Raw genomic sequence first — 10109 nt, forward strand, 5'->3', positions numbered from 1 at the left:
AAGGATATACCAACCGTATTTTTTTTAAATTGATTTTAAACTACATTTCAATGTAGTATTTTCCACTTTAAAATGACTACATTTTGTTAAGATGGGTGGTAAATTGTTTATTCTATATATAACCACAGAAAATTGTCGATTTTGATTCTTGCCAATATCCTTTCATCATAAATTGACAGTTACAGATAAAGTAAGTTTTAGAATGCAGAGAAGAGTGGCAAAGTAGGAAAAAGGAAGGTTTGTGATATGATGGAAGGCAGAATATATTTGACGACAAAAGGTTAAATGGCGTAAGGTTGCCTTAATTTGTAATCTATTTCCTTCTTGTAAGGTTTCTTATAAATTAAATACGTTTACAATAAGCATTCATCAATTATCAGTGACCCAACCCCCGGATGTAATCAAATTTAACACATTAAGTTCAATATTGTTATTTGATGACAATGATTTACACATTTTAACACACAAGTGCATATACACAGAATAATAAATAAGTGTTCAAATAAAATTAACAATGTAGTACAATTCTAAAAAACTATGCATATCTTTCCATCTTTATCACCTGTCATGATGCACAAAATACAGATACCAGCCATTTATGAATCCTGCCTAAGTGGAATCAAATTATTCAGTGCAACCTTAAGTCAAAATCATCTTAATCACAGTCCCCATTCCTTCTCTCCAGATATGCTGCCTGTCCCATTGAGTTACTCCAGCATTTTGTGTCTACCTTCGATTTAAACCAGCAGTACTTTCCTACACATTGTATTCCCAGTTCTGCCAGATCCCATTCAAATCCAGTTTAGGAAAAAAAACACTTCTGGCCACATAAGCAGGTTCAGAAACGCAGGTAATATAAACATCAGTGAATTTTTCAAATAAGAGGCTCGAAATATTTCTGCCTTGGGCAGATGCACTTCATGCAAAGTGCTGTTTTAGCCTCAGATTGAAAACTTGGCCATGACGGAACAATTTACTAACGAAACACAAAAAGATGTAAGCAGTCAACATTCTCTTTCAAATAATGCCTGCTTCTTAGATTGCAGTTTATGGAGCAGAGCTTGTGCAAAATCTGAAACCTTAAAATACTGTTTCTGCAAGACATTTTGTGTTGAATTTGTCTAGTTGCTCAGACCTGGAGTCGTACTTGAATAGTTTTCTGAGTTTTCCCTTTATGATCACCTATCATATCATGTTAGGTAAAATCACTTTCCACTTCTATTTCCATTTCTGACTAAACATTTTTGGGGCCGCCAAAGTTGAGGAGAATGCAGCATTTGGGTTCATGTGGCAATTATCTTTAACTAAAAATGACAATTCAATATATTAACTATATTTTATAAACAGCTTTACAGAAGAGAAAATAGTTTAGTTTAGAGATACAGCGTGGAAACACGCCCTTCGGCCCATCGAGTCCGTCTGACTAGCAATCACCTACACACTAGTTCTATCCTACACACTAGGGACAATTTTTAACGGAACATAATTAACCTACAAACCTACACGTCTTTGGAATGTGGAAGGAAAACGAAGCCCGGAGAAAACTCATGCAGTCACAGGGAGAACGTTCAAACTCTATACAGACGGCACCCGCAGTCAGGATCAAACCCAAGTCTCTGGCGCTGTGAGGCAGCTACTCTACCGCTGCGCCACCGTGCCACCCCAAAATATCTAGACTTCAGGCCAAATCTTACCCAGAAAACCCACATTAGAATCTTCAGCATTAATAGTTGCAAGAGCAAAAACATAAACATTGTTGAGACAAAGGCAGCATTTATAAAGATGATGGAATCTCAATAACCCTTTTTGTTCAGCACAATAAATTACTGATGAACATACCGACTTATGATGAACGTGTCCAAATACTTACTCTTCAATTAATAATAAAGGGAAGCTAGCCAACATCTGGGTCTATACTGAATACTGCTTGCCAATGAAATGAATGGTCAACTAATGTATCAAGTAAAGGTCACTAATTATTAAAACAAGACATCAATGTCTAGGCCCATTATTGACATACAAAAACAATTAATTTGAAATGTGTCAGTAAATTAATAAAAATGCCAGCAATAAATTCTGCAATGACATTTTGTGGTTTTCAAACACTGCATAATTAATTCCATGGGATTTCGGGAGGGTTTTTTTGTGTGCAGGTGACCCATGTGTTATGGCCATTGGGATTATAGAATCCACCAGCACAACCATAATGCAGGGATCACCTCTATATTAGAATTGTTCCTCTGTCTAACAGATACAAATCAGAGCAATTTCTGTCAACATCCCCAACAGGTCAAATTATTTTCTTTTTTGGTCTCAATCCGTTGACTCTACTTATCGTTTCATCTTCATTCCCTTCATGAAGGCACTCAGTTTGACTTGAGAATGTTTTTTAGATTACCAGACTCTCTTTGATTATTCACAGAAGTCAATAAACAGGCTGGGTACTGAACCACAATGGGGGACCATAACCATTTAAAACGATAAACACATTTTCCTGCGAGGATCCCAAACCACTAAGCAGGAAAAAGATTGCCACTTTTCACAGACTGAACCAAGTGTAGATTGGAACAAGTTGTTACACTAATATTGGTGCATCAATTGAGATTATCTTACCCCAAGCAGAGTGAAGGATGAATCTAGCACTTATCACAAATGAAGACAGACACAAAATGCTGGAGTAACTTAGCAGGTCAGGCAGCATCTCTGGAGAAAAGGAATAGGTGACACTTCTTCAGGCTTATCGCATATTATCGCAAAAAGTTGTAAACACTGCCCAGGCCATCACCGGCTCTGACCTCCCCACCGTCGAAGGGATCTATCGTAGTTGCTGCCTCAAAAAGGCAGCCAACATCATCAAAGTCCCACATCATCCTGGCCACACACTCATCTCACCACTGCCATCAGGAAGAAGGTACAGGAGCCCGAGAATGTCCATGTTCAGGAACAGCTTCTTCCCTACAGCCATCAGGCTATTAAACACTACAATCTCATAAGCTATGAACTACAACAGACTATTTTTTTATTATTGCACTGTTATTGTTTGTTATTTTTTTTCTGAGTTTTTGTTATATTATTTGTTATAAGTACATATTCTGTCGTGCTGCTGCAAGTAAGAATTTCATTTTTCTATCTGGGACATATAACAATTGACTTTTGACTCAGAACTAATGGAAAATTGGGTTAACAATAGCACACAAGCTAATACGTTCCAAGAAACACTTGGCTGCATGAGGTTTACTTGCATGCATCAGATAATGGGTGTGACTGCAGTACAGTTTTCTCGATAATAATACCAGCATGTGCCAACTTTTGCATGCATAATAAACTGAACAAACTTTTCAACCTCACTCCTGGGTTTCTACATAAAACAAATGAGATTTCAGTTTGGAAATAATTATTCAGCACTAACCCTTCTTAAAGGGTTCTTTAGCCCTCAAATAAGTGAGTGTCACCGTTAGGTTTTGCAGCGGTGGCCATGTGAGGCAAGGGATGGCAAGTTCACCTGTCAACATGTCCAGGCAGATACATAAAAAGCTGAAGAAGCATCTCGACCCAAAACGTCACCCATTCCTTCTCTCCAGAGATGCTGCCTGTCCCGCTGAGTTACACCAGCTTTTTGTGTCTATCTTCGGTTTAAACCAGCATCGCCAGTTCCTTCTTACACACATGTCCAGGTAGATGCTTCAGTGTACTGGGCCGCAGGAAGCCTTGCAGCAGCCTGGGGTTCGACTGGATTGAGCATTGTTCCAAGTGCATGGATCAGACATGGCCTGCACCAGTGGAGAAGCATATGGAGGACATTGACAGCGTTGCCAGGCCTGCAACTCCAACCCAATGCCACCACCAGGACAACAGCTCTTTAAGGCCAAGTTGAGACTACATTTTTAATACAGGTATCTTTGAAATCTGAAGGATGCAAAATGGTGCCAGAAATGTGGCAAGTATTGGGTGCTGCCTCAGTGTATTCTGCTATTCTTACACTCTTGTACTTAAAAATTATTGTGCTTATGCATACATTTTTTTACTGAATTGTCTGCAAAAAAGAAGTTTCACTGTACTTAGGTACTTGACAATAAAGTAGCATTCAACCATTGGAATTCCCACCACAACAGTATTGAGGGTATACTTATACTTCAAGGACTGCAGTGGTTCAAGAAGGCAACTCATCACAACCTTCTCAAGAGCAATTAGGAATGGGCAATGAAATGCATTCATTGGCATGGCTCGGATTGCAAAGCCGACTTCATCCCTTTAATGAATTAAAAAATATATAGATAGCACTGATTCATTCAGTTTCAGCACCACAATCCCTTTAAAGGGAACCATCGCCATAGAAATTATACTTGGGATTAAATTTAAATTCAACCCAATCCTGAATCCACAACAGCCCCCAGTGCTTTGCCATTCACTGTGCGTGGCCTGTCCTGGTTTAACGTCCAAAATGGCATCATTTCACACTTGTCTGAGATATATTCCATCTGCCCACTGTCCCAGTTGATTTGTATCCTGTTGCAACCCGAGACAACTTTCTTGGCTGTCCATTACACCACCAGTTTTGTTGTCCTTTGCAAATTTATTATTCATGCATCTGTTTTCACCAAGAAAAAGTGTGGAGATTATAGACAATAGACAATAGGTGCAGGAGTAGGCCATTCGGCCCTTCGAGCCAGCACAGCCATTCAATGTGATCATGGCTGATCATCCCCAATCAGTACCCCATTCCTGCCTTCTCCCCATATCCCCTGACCGCTATTTTTAAGAGCCCTATCAAGCTCTCTCTAGAAAGCATCCAGAGAACCGGCCTCCACTGCCCTCTAAGGCAGGGAATTCCACAGACTCACCACATCTGTGAGAAAGAGTGTTTCCTCGTCTGCTTTCTAAATGGCTTGCTCCTTATTCTTTAACTGTGGGCCCTGGTTCTGGACTCCCCCAACATCGGGAACATGTTTCCGGCATCTAGCGTGTCCAAACCCTTAACAATCTTATATGTTTCAATGAGATGCCTCTCTCATCCTTCTAAACTCCAGAGTGTACAAGCCCAGCTGCTCCATTCTCTCAGCATATGACAGTCCCGCCATCCCGGGAATTAACCTTGTAAACCTATGCTGCACTCCCTCAATAGCAAGAATGTCCTTCCTCAAATTAGGGGACAAAAACTGTACACAATACTCCAGGTGTGGTCTCACTAGGGCTCTGTACAACTGCAGGAGGACCTATTTGCTCCTATATTCGATTCCTCTTGTTATAAAGGCCAACATACTAATATACAAAGGCAGTTTGAGGTTAAGGAGGAGGAAGTATTGGGGCTCTCCAAGAGCATTATGGTGGATAAATCCCCAGACTCTGATGAGATCAATCCCAGATTATTAAGAAAGGCAAGAGAGAAGATTACGGGAGCCTTGGCAAAGATCTTTGTGTCTTCTCCAGCCACAGGCGAGATTCCAGAGGACTGGAGAGTAGCTAATGTTGGTCCTTTATTTAAGAAGTAGAGAGAATCCAGGGAATTATAGACTGGTAAGCCTCACATCTGTGAAATTCTTGAAGAGTATTCTTCGAGGTAGGATTTGCACTCTTTTGGAAGAGAATGGATTACTTAGGGACAATCAGCATGGCTTTGTACAGTGCAGGTTGTGTCTTACTAACTTGATCAAGTTTTTTGAGGAGATGCCGAAGGTGATTGATGATGTTGTCTGCATGGATTTTTTGCACGGCATTTGGCAAACTACTCCAAAAGATTAAAATGCACAAGTTTAACGGTGATTTGGTTGTATGAAATCAGAAGAGAGACACAAAATGCTTGAGTAACTCAGCGGGACAGGCAGCATCTCTGGATAGAAGGAATGGTGACATTTTGGGTTGAGACCCTTCTTCAGACCAAGCACTATGAAGTTAGAAGGCAGGGGGTTGTGATGGTAGTACAACATCCAGGTTGGAATTCTGTGACCAGTGGAGTTCCCCATGGATCTCTGCTGTCTGTCATATAGAATTGAATGACTTGGATGTAAAAGTAGATGGGTTGCTTAGTAAGTTTGCAGATGACACTGAGATTGCTGTGGGCGAGGAATGTGAGGAAGGTTGACAAGAGCAGGATAAAGATCAGCAATAGAATTGGGCAGAGAATTGGCAGATGGAGTTTAATCTAAGTAAGTGTGAGGTGTTGCATTTTAGAAGGTCAAATGTAAGGGGCAAAAAAGATACAATTAATGGCATGATGATTAACAGCTTTGATGTACAATTGATTTTGAGGTCCAAGTCCATATCTCCCTGAAAGTGGCAACACAAGTAGATAGAGTCGTAAAGAAGGCATATGATATGCTTGCTTTCACAGGTTGGGGCTTTAAGTATAAGAGTCAGGAAGTCATGAAACAGCTTTATAGGACTTTAGTTAGGCCATATTTGGAGTATCCCATGAGGCCCTGGTCATTACATTACAGGAAGGTTGTGGATACTTTGGGAAAGGAGCAGAGAAGGTTCACTAGAATCATGCCTGGATTCTGAGGTATTAGCAACAGCGGGAAGTCGGACAGACTGGGATTATTTTCTCTGGAACACCAGAGATTGTGAGGAGGTGTGATAGAAGTATATAAAATGATGAGAGGCATGAATAGGGTAGACAGTCAGAACCTTTTTCCCAGGATGGAACAATCATATATTAGAGGGCCTAGCTTTAAGGTGAGAGGGGCGAAGTTTAAAGGTGATGTGCGGGGTAACTTTTTTTACATAGAGAGATGTAAATGCCCAGAATCCACTGGTCGGGGGGTCGGGGGGGGGGGTGGTTGAGGCAGAGATAGTAGTGGCATTTGGGAGATTTTAGGATTGGCATATGGATATGCAAGGAATGGATGGGATATGGATTATGTGCGCATAGATAAGGAATGGTCTTGGCATCGTGTTTGGCACAGATGCTGTGGGTCAAAGGGCATGAACTGTGTTCTTTTTCCTTTGCCACGTACATTCGCATCCAAGTCATTTATATGACAAACTACAGAGACTACAGCAGCCTTTGCCACACAAAGTCACAGCCCCCCAACTTGAAAAACAACCCTCCACTATCACCCTCTGCCTCTTACAACCAAGCCACTTGTGCCACCAATTTTCCAGGTCACCCTGAATCTCAAGTGTCCCTACCAAAGATGGTCCCAACTTCCAGACCAACTGGTCTGAATGGCTGGTCTATGTGGCTGGTTTAGCTGAGTGTCGGGTTACTCCCACAACATTAATGGTGCGATGCCATTGAATGTCAAGAGAAGGTGGTCAGACCCTCTCTTGCTGAACCCATCATTTACCTATTTTGTGGCACAAGCATTAACTTGCCACTAAATGCTGTCTGGGCCCCATTGCATTTAAGTGCGGACTTTCTGATGAGTCATGAATGAAATTGAACATAATCTAATCACCAGCAAAATTTCCTATTTCTGGCACCTTGCAAAGAAGGTTATTATTGATCAAGCACCTGAAGATGACTGGGCGAGAGGACCGTCTTGGACAACTGCTGCAGCGGCAGGACAGTTGACCTCCCAACAACCAAAATCATCTTCCTTTCTTTATGACATACTAACCATTGGAATATTCCACGGTGACCATTGCCCAGTTTTAATAGAATACCCTGCACAAGTGAAGAGTTTTAAAACTACAGATTATGCAATTGCCAGATGACCCGAGACCTTCACACCATAGGAATTTGGACCTCCCAGGTCCAAGTTAATGCGAGAGAGCCTCTAAATACAACAACCCCGACAATGCAGTGGATGAAACAGCTGGAAATGCAACCCAGACAGGATTTTGTTGTTCAGATTCTGAACGGGAGGTTTCCAACGGGGGGTGGTGGGGTGGGAGGAGAACTACCAAGCGAGCCCAGCCATCCCAAAGATACTCTCTATGTTTATCCATCCCCGCCACCACTCCCGACCGGTTGCAGGCTCTGCAGGCTGCTGCTTCTGCCCAGCGGCGGCCACAAGCCACACACAGCGCGGCGGTCCGGGCAAGTACAGCCGGGAGGCGCGATGTGGCTGCGGGGTCGGTCCCCGAGTGTCCCATCGCGTCGCTTCAACACCCAGTCCCACACCGGGATAGCAGCTCCCCCGGGGTGAGGCCGCTCACCGCATCGCCCGCCCGCCCAGTCTGCAGGTTAACTCCGGCTTTCAACAGGGGACGGGCGGTCATAAAGAGAAGAGGAAAATATAAATATTGTTTGAGATCTGGCGCCTAAAATCACTGGGGGATGAGAGAGCTCCGGAGGAGGGATTGATTGGCCGGTGTGGATTTGTATATGTCGGGTGTGTACAAGTAATCCCGTGTCAGTCAGTGGCCAGGGACATGAATGAGCTGGGGAAGCTGCCAGCCCTGACGGTCCCGCCTCAGACCCGGCAACATGACTGACACACGGGTGCAAGAGTCGGCGACGACTCGGTGTTCGCCCAACACAGCTGCAAGGCGTTGTGCCTGCGGGAGGCCAGAGGCGACCGCGTCTCTCACCTGGACCCGGTTAACGCTGGGACCCGGGTCTAGAGCTGGGACCCGGTTAACGTGGGACCCGGGTCTAACGATGGGACCCGGTTAACGCTGGGACCTTGTCCAGCACTTTCCTATAGCCAGTACCAGGCCTGAGGGTTGGGTTGGGTTGGGTCCCCCCCACCCCTCCCAGCGAGAGGTGACCTGGTGTAAACAGCGAGTCACACAGCACGGGAAACAGGCCCTTCGGCCCAACCCGTCCATACCGACCAAGATGCCCCTTTCCAAGCCAGCCCTATTTGCCCAGGCGCTTGAAAGACACGTAAACACACACACACACTGTGGGAATGAGAGTCAGCGATAGTTACTCACAGTGAGGGAGAGGTCCAGGGAAGTCCAGTCATCCCGGGCAGCCCGGAGAGATGGAGGATTCCCCACTCCCTGCAGCCGCCTCCTGATACAACCCTCGCTGCAGTCGCCCCCACACCGTGACTGCGGGCTGCGATCTCTCAAATGTTAATGTTTAATCCGAGGATCCTGCATAAGATGCACCATTTCAACACATAAACCGGGGGCGCTTCCCCTTGCCTTTTCGTGCAAGGAAATATTCCGGGGCCGGTTGTTGTTGGTCAGCGATGCCAATCAGCGGCAGGAGCCAACCTCCGCGACTGCAAATCTTCGCCGCCTCCTCCTCCTCTACTGCGAGCGCTGCCGCATCCTCGCTGCTGCTGTTGCTGTTGCTTCCTCCAGCGCCACCACTGAGCCTCTCTATTTCTCCTTCCTCTACTGCCTCAGGTGAGCTGGCGAAAGGGAAGCTTCACCCGCCCCTCTCCCCGTATGCCAGCGTTAAACCGACTGTAGCTCCTGCAACAGTGGCAGAGGGATTCTTTGCACCAGGACTCCTCCTCCTCCTCCTCCTCTCGCCTGTGCCACCCCGGGTAGCCTAATGATAGAAAACACAGCAAAACCTCTGCAGTTTCTGGAGAGAATGCACATTTAAAAACAAAAAAATATATATAATTTAAAAAAAACACTGCAGGTCAGACAGCTAACGTGGAAAGCGGAATAGTTAACGTTTCAAATTAAAGACCTCGTATGGAGTTCCTGGAGTTTTCGACGTGAGCCACACCTCTAGTTTTCTCCCCACAGAAACTGCTTTACCCGCTGAATGTTTCCACTATTTTCTGATTCACAAAACCGAAACACGATGGGTGCTGGAAATCTTAAACGTAAAAAGAAAAATGGCAGGACTACTCAACAGGACAGGTGGTGCAAGAGGAGAGAGAAATGCAGTTGACATTTCTGGGTTGGATTGGATGGTCTTTAATTAAAATAGCTCCGTGTCAAATAAATTAATGACAGCATTTCTGTTTTGTGGGTACTAATTCAAAGGTATTCACAGACTGCTGGAAAGGAAATTCCACAGAATAAAGGTGGTACAAGGAGCTGCAGGTGGGGAAAACTGTCCGGGAAAGTATGTTTGGTAGAAAACATAGCAAACAATATAAAAAATATGTGCAGGAGTAGGCCTTTCGGCCCTTTGAGCCAGCACCACCATTCAATATGATCATGGCTGATCATCCAGAATGTAGAAACATAGAAAATAGGCCATAGTGATAATATAACTGTGAATATCATGTGATAGGAGCAGAATTAGG

At 44.1% G+C, this 10109-nt stretch overlaps 1 protein-coding gene across 1 annotated transcript in view; it reads right to left on the reverse strand.

The window, feature by feature from the left end:
- The window catches only part of LOC129698656 (E3 ubiquitin-protein ligase HECW2-like), a 313116-nt gene extending 303646 nt beyond the window's left edge, over positions 1–9470 (reverse strand). The window contains exon 1 of the mRNA XM_055637791.1: positions 8824–9470. The gene's annotated coding sequence lies outside the window, so the exon portion shown is untranslated. The remainder of the gene's footprint in view (positions 1–8823) is intronic.
- Between the last annotated feature and the right edge of the window lie 639 nt (positions 9471–10109).

Source organism: Leucoraja erinacea, chromosome 7 (genome assembly GCF_028641065.1).
Source record: "Leucoraja erinacea ecotype New England chromosome 7, Leri_hhj_1, whole genome shotgun sequence".
Lineage (NCBI taxonomy): Eukaryota > Metazoa > Chordata > Chondrichthyes > Rajiformes > Rajidae > Leucoraja > Leucoraja erinaceus.